This window comes from Arachis hypogaea, chromosome 14 (genome assembly GCF_003086295.3).
Source record: "Arachis hypogaea cultivar Tifrunner chromosome 14, arahy.Tifrunner.gnm2.J5K5, whole genome shotgun sequence".
In the NCBI taxonomy this organism is placed as follows: Eukaryota; Viridiplantae; Streptophyta; class Magnoliopsida; order Fabales; family Fabaceae; genus Arachis; species Arachis hypogaea.
The window spans coordinates 50,203,251-50,222,380 of record NC_092049.1 but is presented as its reverse complement, the minus strand read 5'-3'; the positions used below and the strand labels follow the sequence as shown (position 1 = coordinate 50,222,380).

The following is a 19,130-nucleotide window of genomic DNA, read 5'->3' as shown; positions in this document are numbered from 1 at the left end:
TGAGCTCTGCTAGTTGCTTGGCAAACACCTTGTTTTGGGCTAAAATTGTATCAACATGGTTCAGCTCCATGACTCCCTTAGTGTTGTGTCTCTCTGAAGCATAGTAGTACTCATTCTCAGCCACTGTCTCAATCACTTCAATGGCTTCTTCCACAGTCTTTTTCCTGTTCAATGAACCTCCTGATGAATGGTCTACAACCTTCCTTGATTCATAAGAAAGTCCATCATAGAAAATATGCAATTGCACCCAGTCATGGAACATGTCTGGTGGGCATTTCCTTGTCAAATCCTTGAATCTCTCCCATGCCTCGTAGAGAGTTTCACCATCTTGTTGTCTAAAAGTCTGAACCTCAGATCGAAGCCTATTGACCTTTTGTGGGGGGTAGAAACGTGCCAGAAACTTGCTTTCCACCTCATCCCAGGTTGTTAGGCTCCCCCTTGGGAATGATTCCAGCCACTTAGCTGCCTTGTCCCTAAGTGAAAATGGGAACAAGAGCAGTTTATAGGTATCTTCCTGGACTCCATTGGACTTCACAGTGTCGCAAATTCTCAGGAATTTTGTGAGATGTTGGTTTGGATCTTCATTAGCACTCCCACCAAATGAACAATGATCCTCCACAAGTGATATTAGCTGTGGTTTGAGTTCAAAATTGTTGGCCTGAATGGGTGGTTTCTGAATGCTGCTACCACAATTCCCAGAGGTTGGGTTTATGTATGAACCAAGAACCCTCCTCTCGGGAATGGCATTGTTTCCATCAGCTCTCTCATTGTTGTGAACTTCTCTATCCATGTTGAGATCTAGAGCTTCCTCAAAATTGTCCTCAGATTCTCCTTCAGATTCTTCTTCTCCCCGTAATCTCTTCCCTCTTGCTTCCCTTCTAAGTTTATAAAGGGTCCTCTCTGGTTCGGTATAATGAGGAGTTGATGTCTCTCCTCTCCTACCTGTCATACAAAAACACAGCACCGGCAACAAACAAGTGAAATACTCTTGGTTAATGGAAGAGTATGGTTAGAGCAGTTGAGGAATTAATTCAAATAGTTAGTGAGTCAGTGAGTTAGTTGCTTGAATTTAAAGGCATAAAGAAAGAAAGCATGTAACAGAGTGCAGAAATTAAAATTCAACAAGTAACTTGAACTGAATTAACAAAGCAAGAAAAATGCTCAATCTAGTTAACTTCCAATTTGAGAATTGTCAATCAAAAACCAATCCCCGGCAACGGCGCCATAAACTTGATGCTACGATTTTAAGAAATTGCACGATCGGCAAAAATTCCTTCCGGCAAGTGCACCGGTTATCGTCAAGTAAAAACTCACAATAGAGTGAGGTCGAATCCCACAAGGATTGGTTGAGTGAGCAATTCGGATTAGAAGTGTGTTCTAGTTGAGCGGAATCAAGATTTAGATGAGAATTGCGGAATGTAAAATTGCATGAATTAAAGAGCGAGAAGCTAAATTGCTGAAATTAAAAAGGGATCGGGGTGATTGCATGAATTTAATTGCAGAATGTAAAGAGAAATGATAGATCAGAAATGGGGAATTCATTGGGTTTCAGGTGATATTGAGATCTCCGAATCAAACATTTTTTTTTATCCCTTCCTCAACCAATGCATTCATTGAATTTTGCTTGGCAATCTTATATGATTGGATCCCAATCCCTTGGCTCACCAATTCTCTCTAAAAACAAACAAATTCCCAATCCCTTGGTTTAAATGTTCATAAGAAGAGATGATGCTCGATCACTGATTATACCACACAGTTTCATGAACCACAATTTGGTAGGATTACATGTCACAATATCCATCCAAACCCCAATCCAATTCACTGTGAGAAAGCTTCTCTAGCATGAATCCTCCATTCCTTTCCCAAGGTTCCGAAGGATTCTAATTATGGATAGTTTCTTTCCCAAGACAACTAACCAATGGAATTAGATCGAGAAGCTTTCTAACAAAAATTCAAGAGAAAAGATTGAAGAAGAAGATAAAAACTATTATTGATTCATTGAATTACAATAGAGCTCCCTAACCCAATGAAAGGGGGTTTAGTGAGTCATAGCTCTGAATTCAATTACAAAAAGTATGAAAACTAGAAAAAGTCATCCCCCAAAATTCCCCCCCGAGTGCCACTAACATAAATTCTATCCTATTTATACACTTTCTAAATTGAGCTTCTGTTGTGTTTCTTGGGCTTTGAGGCCTTTCCATGATTTCCTTTTGCTTTGGGTTTATGATCCATAATCCTGATGAGGCTGCTGATCCAATTCTGTAACATTCATTGAGCCAACTTAGTGATAATCAAGTAATAACACATGACTCAACAATTTGAAATTCCAGACTCATCAATTCTTCAGGCCCAATCCCATAAACCATGATATTCAATTGGGTTTCATACCAGAGTACGTTTAAGTTAATGTTTGTGCTCAAATGCTAACTTAAACTGCAATATCTTTGGCCCAGAAACCTTTTCAATTAGTGGCGTTTAAGTTGCAGTTTAAGCTTAAACTGCAACTTAAACGTTGGACACTCCTGGAGGTGGTATAATTCAAGCACGTTTAAGCTTCAGTTTAAGGTTAAACTGAAGCTTAAACGTGGAAATGGAAGAAGGCAAGTCTGGAGTGTGGAGTTGTCGAACACGTTTAAGCTTCAGTTTAAGGTTAAACTGAAGCTTAAACGTGGAAATGGAAGAAGGCAAGTCTGGAGTGTGGATTGTCGAACACGTTTAAGCTTCAGTTTAAGGTTAAACTGAAGCTTAAACGTGGAAATGAAGAAAGCAACCCTGGAGGAGAATGGTCGAACACGTTTAAGCTCCAGTTTAAGCTTAAACTGGAGCTTAAACGTGGAAATGGCTCCCTGGTGCATTTCTCATTTCTGGCGTTTAACTTCCAGTTTAAGGTTAAACTGGAGGTTAAACGCCACTTTCAGCTTTTCCTCAGCTTTCATGATTTTGGCGTTTAAGCTCTAGTTTAGGCTTAAACTGGAGCTTAAACGCCACTGATAGTTCCCAGCATTATATGGCTTGGTAGTTTGAGTTCCAGTTTAAGCTTAAACTGGAACTTAAACTCCACATGTGATATTCAAGCTTCCTTTATTAATTTTGTTGCTTCCTTGCCTAGCCTCTTCTTCCCTGAAATCATCCAAACAACTGCATCAAAGTCTTGCAAAATTTCATGAGAAATCTTCCATTCATAGTATTCAAGTAATATAACTAAAAACTCATGGAATTTGCATCAAAATCATACTGTTTGGATGGTTCATTGTTTTGTTATTCATTTAACCATTCTTGGTTACTTTAAGCTCAAGAAAATGCATAAAACAACTAAAACTAACAGAAAAATGCTAGTGAAACTAGCCTAAGATGCCTTGGCATCACAACACCAAACTTAATGCTTGCTTGTCCCTAAGCAAGTCCTGAGTTATTTGAGAGGAAAGTATGAAACAGAAAGCAATTACATTGGCTATATTAGCAAGCATTTGAAGTTCATCAAAAGGGTTTTATGCAGAAAATTGCAGCATCACTTTTTCATTCTTATCAGGTAAGATTATCACTTTTTCATTGCATCCATCAAACACTGCTATGGCCTCTTGTTATTCTTATGTCCTTGGCACTTTTCTCTTCTTTGTTTTTCTTTTCTTTTTCTTAGAGCTCCTTTGCTCCTTGTTTGCTTAGTGTCATGTGTTGCACAAGCCTTTGGCATTTTCTTTTTCTTATCAGTGCACTACACATATCCACTACAGGCATTTTAGTTCACATTTCTTCTTGAGACATTGGTGCCCAGCACCTCTTTGTGTGACTAAATGTTTTGTATTTAGGTTGCTCTTGATAATGGACTTTTGGTTGATAATCCCGGGTTAGTTAACCCAAGTTACCAAGTGTTGAAACACTCCTCAGAACCTATTCATCCAAGCATATCCTTAATACATAAACACCACAGGCATTAGTCTCAGAAGTTCAAACCATTGGTGCCTAGCTTATTTTCTCAAAATTTTGGTTGCCCTTTTTCAGTGGCTTTTTCTTCTTCTTTTTCTTTCTTTTTCATGGCCAAAGACATTTATTCATCAAGATCCATAGACAGTATTCAAACTTCTACACAAAAATGATAATTCTACACTCAATTTCCAATGATCTGACGAAACAATCAAGCATGCATACCACCACTTAATTCTACTTGATTTGTCACTAATTGAGCCAAGCTACTTTTGTTCAAACTTTTCTTTTATTTTTGGAAATAGAACAAGCATGGCAAGCATTTGTTTAAGAAGGTGAAGTTATATCCAAACATCTAGGCATTCACTTTATTCAAAGCAGTAAACAGACACTCATACTAAAAACTTCACATTCCAGAAAGATTCAACAATTACAGTTTAAACCAGAACAAGCATGCTTTTGTTTGCCTTTTAAAGAATGGTCAAGGAACACCACCACCTTGTGAAATTTCTTGTTTTCTCTTTGTTGCCAGGAAACAATTTGATTTCTCCTTCTTCTCCTAGTTGTTGCTTCATGTTCTTTCTCAGATCCTTGTTTCCTTTCCTGCAAAGAATGATGAAGTTGCTTGCTTCTCAAGCACTTGAGTGGTTAGCTCAACTATGTATGGGCAAGTGTCTGAGTCTTAAGTTGGTGTGTGAACACCAAACTTAGTCTCCTACTTACTCCTCTGCTCTTTGAGTCCTTGAATTCTCTTGGAATGAAGTTGCTGCTAAGGATTTTAAGCATTCCTGTGATTGCTTAGAATGGTTGTTCCTTTCATATAATTCAAAGGTTGTTGTGTTCAGTTGATCTGTGTGGTGGAACACCAAACTTAGAGTCACACATTCCACTTTGAATTATTGATCCACGAATTCATTGTTTGGTGTGAAACACCAAACTTAATTCTTTGCAATGCACAGAAACTACTTCACCTTTTTATTGAAACAAATAAAAGAAACAGCAAGGGAGTATTACCTCAGGTTGGGTTGCCTCCCAACAAGCGCTTCTTTAACGTCACTAGCTTGACGGTTGCCCCTTGTTAGGGTGGATTGTAGTGCTTGATGTCCTCTCCTCTCACTATGAAAACGTCCCCATTTGATTCCTTCATGATTTCCAAATGTTCCATAGAAAGAACTTTCCTGATTGTGAACACTTGAGGGAGCTGGGAAGGAATGGTTTTGAGGCCAGGTGGGATTGGCAGATAATGACTTGATATCACTTTATCTCCCGGAGAGAAACCTTCAGTGGGAATTTTCTTGTTTCTCCACCCTCTTGGCAATTTCTTTACAATTCTTCCCTTTCTCTTGAGGATTTCTTCATTGACCCTTATGCCAGGAGGATCCTTCTGATCTGTTTCTATTGATTCTTGTGGCTTTAACTCTTGCAATTCTTGTTTGCCTTCCAAGGACTGTTTCAGAGTTTCAGCTGCTGGATTGCTTTCCTCCAAACACAGTTGGCTACTATCATCCTTAGGCTTTTCAGGTTCTGGTTCAGGCTCAGATGCAGGTTTGAAAACATTGAAAATGAGCTGTTCATCATGTATTCTCAAGATTAGCTCTCCTTGTTCTACATCTATGAGCGCTCTAGCAGTGGCTAGAAATGGCCTTCCCAGAATGATAGGGTGTAGGTAGCTTTCCTCCATGTCCAAAATGACAAAGTCTGTGGGGAAGAAATAATTTCCCACTTTCACCAGCACATTCTCAACTACCCCTTCAGCTTGCTTCTGAGTTTTGTCAGCCAGTTGTATGATTACATCAGTGGATCTCACCTCATTCAGTTGTAGCCTCTTCATAAGAGTCAGAGGCATCACATTTATGCTAGCTCCTAGATCACAGAATCCTCTGTAAATTTTTATTTCCCCTATGATGCAGGGGATATGAAAACTTCCTGGGTCTGTTTTCTTAGAGACTATGTCCTTCTTGATGAGGGCACTGCATTCTTTGTTCATTATTACAGTTTGTCCTCCCTTCAAAACTCTTTTCTTGCTCAGCAATTCCTTTAAATACTTGATATGTGTAGGCATCTGCTGGAGAATCTCAAGAAAGGGAATATTGATATGGAGAGACTTAAATGTCTCTAAAAACCTTGAATAGGTTTTCCCTTTTTCACCTCCTCCTAACCTCTGAGGAAATGGTGCTTTTGGTTGGTATGTTTCCAGCATGCCTTTTTGCAGTTCCTTGGCTTGCTCAGTTTCACTTTCCTGCTTAGCTTCTTCCACACCTTCCTTCAAGATTTCTGGCTCCTGTTCTGAGGGTCTGATTCCTTTTTCTTCTGAGACTTCCTTCAATATGGTGATGGCCTTGCATTCTTCCCATCTCACTCCCTTTTGTTCCCCTTTAGGATTCTTTTCTGTGTCACTAGGGAACACTGCAGTTGACTTGGGGGCCTGTTGAGATAGCTCTCCTACTTGAGACTCCATCCTCTTGAGTTTTTCACCATGGTTCCTTAAGGTAGATCTCACATCATCCCTAAAGCTTTTCAACTCACTTATATCCTGACCCATGTTTGCCAGCATTCCTTCTATCCTGTTTAATTGATCTTGAAATTGTTGGTTCGGATTAGGTTGGGTAGGTTGATTATTTTGGCCATGATATGATGGTTGGGAGTAAGTGTTTTGTGTGGCTTGGTATGATCTTTGGTTGGAGTTTTGGTATGTGGACTTGTTATGTTGGTTTTGCTGGTTTCCCCACCCAAAGTTTGGGTGGTTTTTCCAGCCTGGGTTGTAAGTGTTGGAATGTGGATCATATGGTTGCCTTTGTTGATTTCCTACATAATTGGCCTCTTCCCAATCACCTCCTTCAGTGCTTACTTCCTCTTGATCTTGTGTGTGTATTGCAGCCACTTGCTTTGTTTCTAATTTCCTGGTGAGCTCTGCTAGTTGCTTGGCAAACACCTTGTTTTGGGCTAAAATTGTATCAACATGGTTCAGCTCCATGACTCCCTTAGTGTTGTGTCTCTCTGAAGCATAGTAGTACTCATTCTCAGCCACTGTCTCAATCACTTCAATGGCTTCTTCCACAGTCTTTTTCCTGTTCAATGAACCTCCTGATGAATGGTCTACAACCTTCCTTGATTCATAAGAAAGTCCATCATAGAAAATATGCAATTGCACCCAGTCATGGAACATGTCTGGTGGGTATTTCCTTGTCAAATCCTTGAATCTCTCCCATGCCTCGTAGAGAGTTTCACCATCTTGTTGTCTAAAAGTCTGAACCTCAGATCGAAGCCTATTGACCTTTTGTGGGGGGTAGAAACGTGCCAGAAACTTGCTTTCCACCTCATCCTAGGTTGTTAGGCTCCCCCTTGGGAATGATTCCAGCCACTTAGCTGCCTTGTCCCTAAGTGAAAATGGGAACAAGAGCAGTTTATAGGTATCTTCCTGGACTCCATTGGACTTCACAGTGTCGCAAATTCTCAGGAATTTTGTGAGATGTTGGTTTGGATCTTCATTAGCACTCCCACCAAATGAACAATGATCCTGCACAAGTGATATTAGCTGTGGTTTGAGTTCAAAATTGTTGGCCTGAATGGGTGGTTTCTGAATGCTGCTACCACAATTCCCAGAGGTTGGGTTTATGTATGAACCAAGAACCCTCCTCTCGGGAATGGCATTGTTTCCATCAGCTCTCTCATGGTTGTGAACTTCTCTATCCATGTTGAGATCTAGAGCTTCCTCAAAATTGTCCTCAGATTCTCCTTCAGATTCTTCTTCTCCCAGTACTCTCTTCCCTCTTGCTTCCCTTCAAAGTTTATGAAGGGTCCTCTCTGGTTCGGTATAATGAGGAGTTGATGTCTCTCCTCTCCTACCTGTCATACAAAAACATAGCACCGGCAACAAACAAGTGAAATACTCTTGGTTAATGGAAGAGTATGGTTAGAGCAGTTGAGGAATTAATTCAAATAGTTAGTGAGTCAGTGAGTTAGTTGCTTGAATTTAAAGGCATAAAGAAAGAAAGCATGTAACAGAGTGCAGAAATTAAAATTCAACAAGTAACTTGAACTGAATTAACAAAGCAAGAAAAATGCTCAATCTAGTTAACTTCCAATTTGAGAATTGTCAATCGAAAACCAATCCCCGGCAACGGCGCCATAAACTTGATGCTACGATTTTAAGAAATTGCACGATCGGCAAAAATTCCTTCCGGCAAGTGCACCGGTTATCGTCAAGTAAAAACTCACAATAGAGTGAGGTCGAATCCCACAAGGATTGGTTGAGTGAGCAATTCGGATTAGAAGTGTGTTCTAGTTGAGCGGAATCAAGATTTAGATGAGAATTGCGGAATGTAAAATTGCATGAATTAAAGAGCGAGAAGCTAAATTGCTGAAATTAAAAAGGGATCGGGGTGATTGCATGAATTTAATTGCAGAATGTAAAGAGAAGTGATAGATCAGAAATGGGGAATTCATTGGGTTTCAGGAGATATTGAGATCTCCGAATCAAACATTTTTTTTTATCCCTTCCTCAACCAATGCATTCAATGAATTTTGCTTGGCAATCTTATATGATTGGATCCCAATCCCTTGGCTCACCAATTCTCTCTAAAAACAAACAAATTCCCAATCCCTTGGTTTAAATGTTCATAAGAAGAGATGATGCTCGATCACTGATTATACCACACAGTTTCATGAACCACAATTTGGTAGGATTACATGTCACAATATCCATCCAAACCCCAATCCAATTCACTGTGAGAAAGCTTCTCTAGCATGAATCCTCCATTCCTTTCCCAAGGTTCCGAAGGATTCCAATTATGGATAGTTTCTTTCCCAAGACAACTAACCAATGGAATTAGATCGAGAATCTTTCTAACAAAAATTCAAGAGAAAAGATTGAAGAAGAAGATAAAAACTATTATTGATTCATTGAATTACAATAGAGCTCCCTAACCCAATGAAAGGGGGTTTAGTGAGTCATAGCTCTGAATTCAATTACAAAAAGTATGAAAACTAGAAAAAGTCATCCCCCAAAATTCCCCCCCGAGTGCCACTAACTTAAATTCTATCCTATTTATACACTTTCTAAATTGAGCTTCTGTTTTGTTTCTTGGGCTTTGAGGCCTTTCCCTGATTTCCTTTTGCTTTGGGTTTATGATCCATAATCCTGATGAGGCTGCTGATCCAATTCTGTAACATTCATTGAGCCAACTTAGTGATAAACAAGTAATGATACATGACTCAACAATTTGAAATTCCAGACTCATCAATTCTTCAGGCCCAATCCCATAAACCATGATATTCAATTGGGTTTCATACCAGAGTACGTTTAAGTTAATGTTTGTGCTCAAATGCTAACTTAAACTGCAATATCTTTGGCCCAGAAACCTTTTCAATTAGTGGCGTTTAAGTTGCAGTTTAAGCTTAAACTGCAACTTAAACGTTGGACACTCCTGGAGGTGGTATAATTCAAGCACGTTTAAGCTTCAATTTAAGGTTAAACTGAAGCTTAAACGTGGAAATGGAAGAAGGCAAGTCTGGAGTGTGGAGTTGTCGAACACGTTTAAGCTTCAGTTTAAGGTTAAACTGAAGCTTAAACGTGGAAATGGAAGAAGGCAAGTCTGGAGTGTGGATTGTCGAACACGTTTAAGCTTCAGTTTAAGGTTAAACTGAAGCTTAAACGTGGAAATGAAGAAAGCAACCCTGGAGGAGAATGGTCGAACACGTTTAAGCTCCAGTTTAAGCTTAAACTGGAGCTTAAACGTGGAAATGGCTCCCTGGTGCATTTCTCATTTCTGGCATTTAACTTCCAGTTTAAGGTTAAACTGGAGGTTAAACGCCACTTTCAGCTTTTCCTCAGCTTTCATGATTTTGGCGTTTAAGCTCTAGTTTAGGCTTAAACTGGAGCTTAAACGCCACTGATAGTTCCCAGCATTATATGGCTTGGTAGTTTGAGTTCCAGTTTAAGCTTAAACTGGAACTTAAACTCCACATGTGATATTCAAGATTCCTTTATTGATTTTGTTGCTTCCTTGCCTAGCCTCTTCTTCCCTGAAATCATCCAAACAACTGCATCAAAGTCTTGCAAAATTTCATGAGAAATCTTCCATTCATAGCATTCAAGTAATATAACTAAAAACTCATGGAATTTGCATCAAAATCATACTGTTTGGATGGTTCATTGTTTTGTTATTCATTTAACCATTCTTGGTTACTTTAAGCTCAAGAAAATGCATAAAACAACTAAAACTAACAGAAAAATGCTAGTGAAACTAGCCTAAGATGCCTTGGCATCAGTTCCTCAAACAAAATTAGAAGTGGCGCAGGTGTGATAATTGAAAGCAACCAGGGAACCCAAATCGAAATTTTCCTCAAATTCGAGTTCCCTACCTCAAACAACCAAGCTGAGTATGAGGCACTACTAGCTGGTTTGAAGCTGGCTAAGGAGGTTGGAGCTCAAAAGCTTATCATCTTTAGTGACTCACAAGTAGTCACCTCACAAATAGCAGGGAGTTACCAAGCCAAGGATCCCACGATAAAAAAGTACTTGGATAAAACCAAGGAACAGCTCAGACAACTCGGGGAATATGAGGTCTGCCACATACCCAGGGAACAGAATGCTCGAGCTGATGCACTCTCAAAACTAGCCAGCACAAAACCAGGGGGCAACAATAGAAGCCTCATCCAAGAGATGCCGCAGAACCCATCAATCTCAGAAGAAGAAAAGGTCTTAGCCATAACAGGTCTGGATCAAGGATGGATGACTCCCATAATTAATTACCTCAAAATGGAAACACTCCCTACAGATAAGAAGGAGGCAAAGAGGTTAAAACGGAAAGCACAATACTACATGAAGAGAGAACTTTTGCGTGGTCTAGAAATTCGCAGATAAATCCTCGTTGCAGGTATAGCTTCTAAACCAACAAAAGTCCTTTCTTACAAACGTTTTGGTTGTCACAAGTAACAAACCTCTTTAAAATTGATAACCGAAGTATTTAAACCTCGGGTCGTCTTCTCAAGGAACTACAGGGAGGTATTCTTATTATTGGTTATGAGTTTTGTAAATTGGGGGTTTTGAAAGTAAGGAACAAGTAATTCAAATGACAAGTAAAATAAATAAATAACTATAAAATAAACTCTTGGCAAGGTATGAAAATTCGGAAGTCCCATCCTAGTTAATCCTATGAGAATTGAAGTTAATCCCACTTAGTTAACCTTTACGAAAGCAAGGGAAAGTCAAGTGAACTACAGTTAGTGGAATTCCAATCAATTAGCCGACATAACAATCAATCACGATAAGTTGATAACTCAAGAGCCTCCAGTTAATCAATTAAAACCAAGAATATAAAAAGCTAAATAAGAATCATAAACTAAAATACTTCAAATTATATTAAATAGAATATTCAAATCTAACATGGAAAATTTATAAATTAAATTGGGAAAATAAATAAAAGGAATATTGAACCTGGAACTCAGAAGAAATTGTAAGTTGAAATAAAAAAGTTGAAATAATAAGAGATCATAATTCCTTTAAGAGGAATCCTAATCCTAAATCCTAAGAGAGAGGATAGAACCTCTCTCTCTAAAAACTACATCTAAAATTAAAATTATGAATTATGAGCTGGTTATTATGAATGAATGGATTCTCCCACTTTATAGCCTCCAATCTGTATTTTCTGGGCCGAAAACTGGGTCAAAAATAGGCCAGAAATCGCTGGAGAAGAAATCTGCCACGCTGATTTTCGTCACTGCGACGCGTCCGCGTGGAGCATGCGTTGGCATCGCCTAGCGTCAGGGCAACTATAGCATATTATATATCAAATCGAAGCCCTGGACGTTAGCTTTCCAATGCAACTGAAACTGTGTCGTTTGGACCTCTGTAGCTCAAGTTATCACTATTTTAGTGCGACAAGGTTAGGCTGACAGCTTTGCAGTTCCTTCAACTTCTTGTATTCCTTCCACTTTTGCATGCTTTCTTTCCATCCTCTAAGCCATTCTTGCCCTGTAATCTCTAAAAATACTTAACACACATATCAAGGCATCGAATGGTAATAGGAGAGGATTAATAATTAGCAATTTAAAGGCCAAAGAAACATGTTTTCAATCATAGCACAAAATCAGGAAGGAAAACGTAAAATATGCAATTAGTATGAATAAGTGGGTGAAGAGTTGATAAAAAACACTCAATTGAGCATAAGATAAACCATAAAATAGTGGTTTATCAACCTCCCCACAATTAAACATTAGCATGTCCTCATGCTAAGCTCAAGAAAAGCTATAAAAGTGAAGAGGAATGATAGAATGTATGAAATGCAACCTATCCATATGAATGCAACTACATGCTAAGATGTTTCTATCTACTTGGTTAAAAGTTAATAAGCTCTTCAAGACAAACATAAATCAGATTTCAGTAATTCAAATCATACAATAAAAGACAAGTAAACTTGTAAGAAGATAGCTCATGAAAGCAGGGAACATAGAATCAAGCATTGAACCCTCACTGGTAGTGTATATCACTCTAGTCCCTCAAGTGTCTAGGGTAATTCATTCTACTCTTCTCTAATCATGCTTTCTAAACTTTGTTCTTTATCTAATCAATCAACAAATATTCAATGTACCAATGCAAACATCATGAGGTCTTTTTAGGGTTGTAATGGGGCTGAAGTAAAGGTAAGGATATATGTATGGCCAAGTGAGCTTTATAAAGTGAATCCTTGATTAGTCTAAGATCTCACCTAACATATACATACTTTATATAATTTTAAAATGCTTTACCTAGATATCCAAATTTTTTCCACTTTTGTATTACATGCTCATCTATCAAACTTATTTTTGAATTTTGTCCCATGTGCATTGATTCTTTTTTTTTTTATTTTGCATTTGGGGTAATATATTTTTTTTATTTTTTTATTTTATATTTTATATTTTTTTTTTGTATCCCCTTATTTAATTACTTAATAATTTTTTTTTTCAATGCACATGGTAATTTAATTTTTTTGATTTCACATGAGCATGCTTCCCAAATTTTTAAATAACTTATTCAATTTAATTCCCTACTTTTTCATATCATCCCACTTAAATTCCCCACACTTAAATTATACACAATATCTATCTTAAGCTAACCAAGGATTCAACTTGGGATTTTTATTTTATTTTTCTGCTTAAGGCTAGTAATGTGGTTATGAAATAGAAGGGGGTTAAAAAGTTCAAAGTGGCTAACAAGGGTGATGTAAAAGGTAGGCTTATTTGAGATAAGTGAGCTAATAACAAATAATGGCCTCAATCATATGCAAGCATGTAAATACACTAAACAATGGACATATAGAATGGAACAAAGCAAAGATTGCAATTATAGAGAAGAAAACACACAAGAATAAAAATTTATGATTAAATAATGTAACCATATAAATAAGCTTAAAATCTCACAGGTTGTGTGTTCTTAGCTTTTTAAACTATGTTCCAAATACAGCTTCAAACAAGTTTTAATAGAAAAATTTTTGTTTTTTTTTAATTTAAATTAGTGAAATACTATAAAAATTTCTTGAAAAAGAAAATATTACTTAAACCAAGTGGTAAAATATGCACAAAATCAAACAAACATGCAATTAAACATGCAAATGCAGCAATTAACAAAGAAAATAAAATATTGGTGTTGAGAAGAAAATAACTAACCCATGGAGATCGGTATCGACCTCCCCACACTTAAAGATTGCACCGTCCTCGGTGCATGCTAAGATGTGAAAGTGGACGGGTTGCTTCAACAGACGCTTTTCTCATCAAGGAATGTGCATAGGAACTTGTTTGTCTCTCCCATGTAAACGTCTTCTGGTTCTCTTCCTGGTGGCCATCCTGAAAGAAAAAGGGAAGAAAAGTAACCCAAAACAAAGATAAAAAACAAATAAAACATGGGTTGGTTAATGCCAAATAATGAGGGTCTCAATTACATGGTAGCTACAACATGCAAGTGAGAAAATAATAGAAGCACATGGCATACCAGTGGTGCAAAATTTTGCAACAATGAGGGAGAGTGTGGGTAAAGATAGGTAATGTAAATTCATGTCTATGCAAAATTAATACAGATATAAAAGATTGGCATTGATTTAAATAATATTACCTAACCAGAATAAAACAAGTCTCTAAGCGCCTAAAATAATTGAAGAGAAGGTGCAACAGTGAAATAAGAAAATTCAAGACCAAAGGAAAAATAATGAATTTAGAAAAGAAAAAAAAATATGCACAAAATTAAAATGTAATGAATGAAAGTATGCAAATAAATTAAATAAAATAGAATGGAGGTGAAAAAGGATGAGAAGTTAAAAAGATGAAAATTAAAGGACATGGAAGAGTAAAGCCAAGTAAAGAAAACGAACTAGAATGACGAAGTCTTGATGAGGTAATAACTCTTCTCAATATCCCAATGCAAAGAGCAATAGAAATAAAAATCCTAAGAACTATGAATGTGTAGAGAGAAAACCTAGAGAATGAGTAAAACTGGATCTAAAAAAACTAAAACTGTGTAGAATGAATGTTGTATTTGGTTTCTGCATGTCCTCTAGCTCTAGTATGCTTTTCCGGGCCGAAAACTGGGTCAAAACAGGGCCCAAAATCGCCCCCAGCGAATTCTGCAGATTATGCAGATCGCACATGTCACGCGAACGCGTCATTTATGCGGACGCGTCATGCGGCATTTTGCTCTGCCGTGCGGGCACGTCGTCCACGCCTCCGCGACACTTGTGCTATTCCAATCCGCGCGTTCGCATGAGCCATGCGGCCGCGTCACTGCGAATTCCTCTCTTCCGCGCCGTCGCGTGAGCTATGCGGCCGCGTCACTTCTCGCTGGTCATCTCCTTAATTTCTTGTGTCCCTTCCATTTTTGCAAGCTTCCTTTCCAATCTCCAACTCATTCATGCCCTATAAAGCCTGAAACACTTAACACACAGATCACGGCATCGAATGGAATAAAGGAGAATTAAAATACATAATTAAAAGTCTCTAGGAAGCAAGTTTTCAATCATGTAATAATTTTAGGAAGGAAATATAAATGCATGCTAATCATATGAATAAGTGGGTAAAGATCATGATAAAACCACACAATTAAACACATTATAAACCATAAAATAGTGGTTTATCAACCTCCCCACACTTAAACATTAGCATGTTCTCATGCTTAGTTGAAGGAGATAAAACAAATGAGTAGGAACATGTAAAAACTCAGGCCATGCAATGCAACCTATATATGTAAACGCAACTATATGATTCTTGTCCACTTGATCAATAGTAAATAAGCTCTTCAAAACAATTACAAATCAAATTCCACTAATTCAATTCTCATGCAGTAAGAACAGATAAAAATGCAAGAAGGCAGCTCATGAAAGCAGGGAACATAGAATTTTAAGCACTGAAACCTCACTGATGATGTACGTACACTCTAGTCTCTCTAGTTTATAGGGTAATTAATTTATCATTCTTTAATCATGCTCTTTAATTTTTTTGCTCTTCTCCTAACCAATCAACAACATTTAATATATCAATGCAGACATCATGTGGTCTTTTCAAGGTTGTAATGGGGCTGAGGTAATGGTAAGGATACATATATGGCTAAGTAAGCTTATAAACTGAATCTTTAATTAACCCAAGCTTTAACATAACCTATATATATATATTTTATATAACTTTAGAATTCATACCTAGCTACCCATAATTTCCCTTTCACATTCCATACTCATGTATCAACTTTTTATCTTAATTTTATCATACATGCATTGATCTTTGAATTCTTAACTTTACATTGGGGTAATTTTGTCCCCTTATTTATTTATTGAATATTTATTTTTGGTTTTTTTTCATAAGCATAAAAATAAACATAGCTTATCAATGCACATAGATTTTCAATTTTTTTTTTTAGTTTCACATGAGTAGGTCTCCAAATTTTCATTATATTATCATGACACATTCCCTTATTATCTTTTATTCCCATACTTAATTAGCACACACAATTCTATCTTAAGCTAACCAAAGATTCAGTTTGGGATATATAATTGTTTTTCTGCTTAAGACTAGTAATGTGGCAAAATATAGAACAAATGGGATTCAAAGGCTCAAAGTGGCTAACAAAGGTAATTGAAAGAGTAGGCATAATTTGGATAAGTGAGCTAAACAATTAATGGCCTCAATCATATGCAAACATATAAATATAATAAATATTGGACATATAGGATGAAACAAAATATAGATTACAATCATAGAGAAGTAAACACATAAGAATAAAATAATTATGGTTAAATAATGTAACCATGCATAAAGGCTCAAATGTCACAGGTTGTGTGTTCTTTAGCTCAAAAATCATGTTCCAAATACAACTTCAAGCAAATTTAACATAAAAATTTTAATTAAAATTAGTGAAATTTTGTTCCAAAAAATAGAGTCTTAGAAGAAACTTATTGTCTTTTCAATCAAGTAGAACATGCATGCAATTAATCTATTACTATGCAATTTATCCTATTCTATAAAAGAAAAACTAACTAAATATCCTAATTTATTGGTCTTTAGGGAAGAGAAATTACCTCCAGAAGTCAGGTACTGACCGACCTCCCCACACTTAAGGCTTTGCACCGTCCTCGGTGCCATCTGTCAGGAACAGGGGTGGGCTGGTAGCAGTATCTCCACAGTCGGAACCATCATGGCTCCTTGTGCTGGTAAAGGAAGTAGAGTCTGGGGTGTCTGAGTCCTTAAATTTTCCCATGGTCAGCTCCTTGAGGTATGTGAATCGGCGCTTGTTACGGCGCTCTCTCATCTTAGCTTTGTGTTCCTGCCAATCCAACCTTTCGAGTATCTGATGCAGCAGTTGGTCTGTGGTAGGTGCTTGTGGTGTTGAAGGAGGACTGTCTGCAGCCGGTTTAATAGGCTGGCTTGTAGTGGCTACTGAGGGTCTGATATATTTCCCATTAGGGACATATTGATCATCCCGTGGAAGCATGGCTTTGGTGTCCCCAGCTCTAAAGGAGACTCCTGCTGCGGAGACGAGATCTAAGACCAAGGCGGGAAAAGGTAAGTTGCCCATAATTTGTACGTGTCCCATGGCATTCCGGATGTGTCTTGGTAGGTTCAGAGGTTGGTCAGTAAGGATGCACCATAGTAGAACGGCCATGTCCGCAGTGAAGGAGGACTCGTGAGTGCTCGAAAAGACGTAATGGGACATGATCTGTGCCCATACGCGAGCCTCCAAGGTAAGTGCTGAAGCCGATATTCCCTTAGGGCGGGTACGATGGTATTCGTAGATCCAATGGCTGCCAGGTAGTGCGATAACTCTGAGAACGGCGTCCCAGTCAAATTGGTACATCTGGCACTTGAGTACGGCTTCTTGAAAGGCGTCCAATCCTTCTGGAACAGGGGGAAGACCTAAAGCTTTTTGATTGGCCTCTTCTGTAATGTGGACTTACTTCTGACGGACAAAGACAGACTGCAGGGTTGGCAGGTGGAAGTTGGAGTAGAACTCAACTACCCAAGAAAGATTGATCTGCCTCGGCTGTCTCTATTGGAAACCCCATTGTCTTTGTACAATTTGCGGCTCAACAAAGGTAGCAATATTGGGCGGGAGGATAAGAAGGTATTCGTTGTTGTAGCTCCTTTCTGCCAGGATGAGGAACATCTGCTCACAGTAGCGATTGGGAAATCGCGCAGTGTCCTTTGCTGGGAAGGCTTTTTCTTTATCATCAACCTTTATAATCCTCTTAAGTCTCTTTGTTGAGGGTTTAACCGTAGTTGAAGAAGGCTCTACCACTAGTGCTCTCTTTGTTCCTCTCCTTGCTGTTGATTTAGGAGTAGCTTTCTCTTTGCCCTTCTTGGTGGCCATTCTGAAAAAGGGAAGAGAAAGTAAATTAGATTCAAAGAGATAGAGCAAGGAAGAGAACGGAAAAAGGGTAGTTATGAATGCACAGTAAAAGGTAAATGATGTTAACACATGGTCATGACTACATGTGAAAAGTCATGAATGGAGAATAGTTAGTGCATATGATGACAAGTGAATGCAAGGTGTTTATTGGCATGCTGGAAAAAGGCATGAGTAGCATAGATCAAGCATCACTTGTAACAAACCATCAGGTTTGTAGTGACAATTATTTTCAACGAATAAAATATAAAAGGGGTTTTGTGAAAACGGGCATTTAATATTAGAATAGAATAACGTAGAAAAGTGCATAATGCCATATTAGCTTTTTCACAAACACATAGCATGCATGGTGAAATGATGTATGGAAAGTATTAAATTGAACATGCAAGCAACCCTTTAAAAAGTAATATATAATTGCCAAACAAATTTAGAACAATCCACAAGCATATAATGAGAAATAATGACTCAAATAAATTTCTAACACCAAGTAAAAAGGAAGAAAATATGAATAATGAAAGTAAAAAGAAAAGAAAAGAAGATAACATAGAAAAATAGGAAGAAAAATAGAAAAGTAAGGAGAGAAGAAAAAAGAAAAATCTTGTTAATGGGGTGAGAGAGAGAGAGTGAGAGTGTAAAAAGTGAGAAAGAAGGAAGAAGGAAGAAGGGAGGAGGAAGAAATGAGGAGGAAAAAGAGAAAATAGCATTTGAGGAGAAAAAGATAAGATAAGTGGCAAATCAGAGGATTGTGCGGCGCAATCGACGCGGTCGCGTGGGGCATGCGGTCGCGCGATTTGCGCTTATAATAATTGACGCGGTCGCGTCAGTCACACGGTCGCGTGACCCGTTTTATGCTACTGGCGCGAGGGCAGCCTCACACTCGCACAACTCTCTGTTCAAAATCATTAATTGCCAAATATTGGGTGACACGATCGCGTGAGGCATCCGATCACATGAGTGGCCATTTATAAGGATATGACGCGGTTGTGTCAGTCACGTGGCCGCGTGGGAAGAATTTGTGCGTTAGCACCAATCCAGCACCACTCTTGCACAACTTTCGGTCGTGCACCCTTTTTACGTCAAAATCCAGGGCACGCGGCCACGTGGGTCACGCGGTCGCGTGGGAGGTCAATGTTCCCATGTGACGCGGATGCGTCGGCGACTTGGTCGTGTGGGGCGATTTGGCCATTGGCACGCCTCCAGCCACGCTCTTGCGTGACTCTCTGTTCATTTTATTAATTCCTCCCATCTCCTGCGACGCGGACGCATCAATGATGCGGTCGCGTCGCGTAAAATTTTTTTTTTAAAATAAAAGTATGTAAATGCAGATGCACGAAATGTACTAATAAAG

General features: G+C 38.3%; 2 non-coding genes across 2 annotated transcripts; both read left to right on the top strand.

Moving 5' to 3' along the window:
• The first annotated feature begins 260 nt into the window (after positions 1–260).
• On the top strand, positions 261–364 carry LOC112746733 (small nucleolar RNA R71). The gene has a single exon (XR_003174601.1). It is a non-coding gene; the product is annotated as a small nucleolar RNA R71 (small nucleolar RNA).
• Positions 365–7,085: 6,721 nt separating this feature from the next.
• On the top strand, positions 7,086–7,189 carry LOC112746473 (small nucleolar RNA R71). Its single transcript, XR_003174355.1, has one exon. It is a non-coding gene; the product is annotated as a small nucleolar RNA R71 (small nucleolar RNA).
• Positions 7,190–19,130: the final 11,941 nt, after the last annotated feature.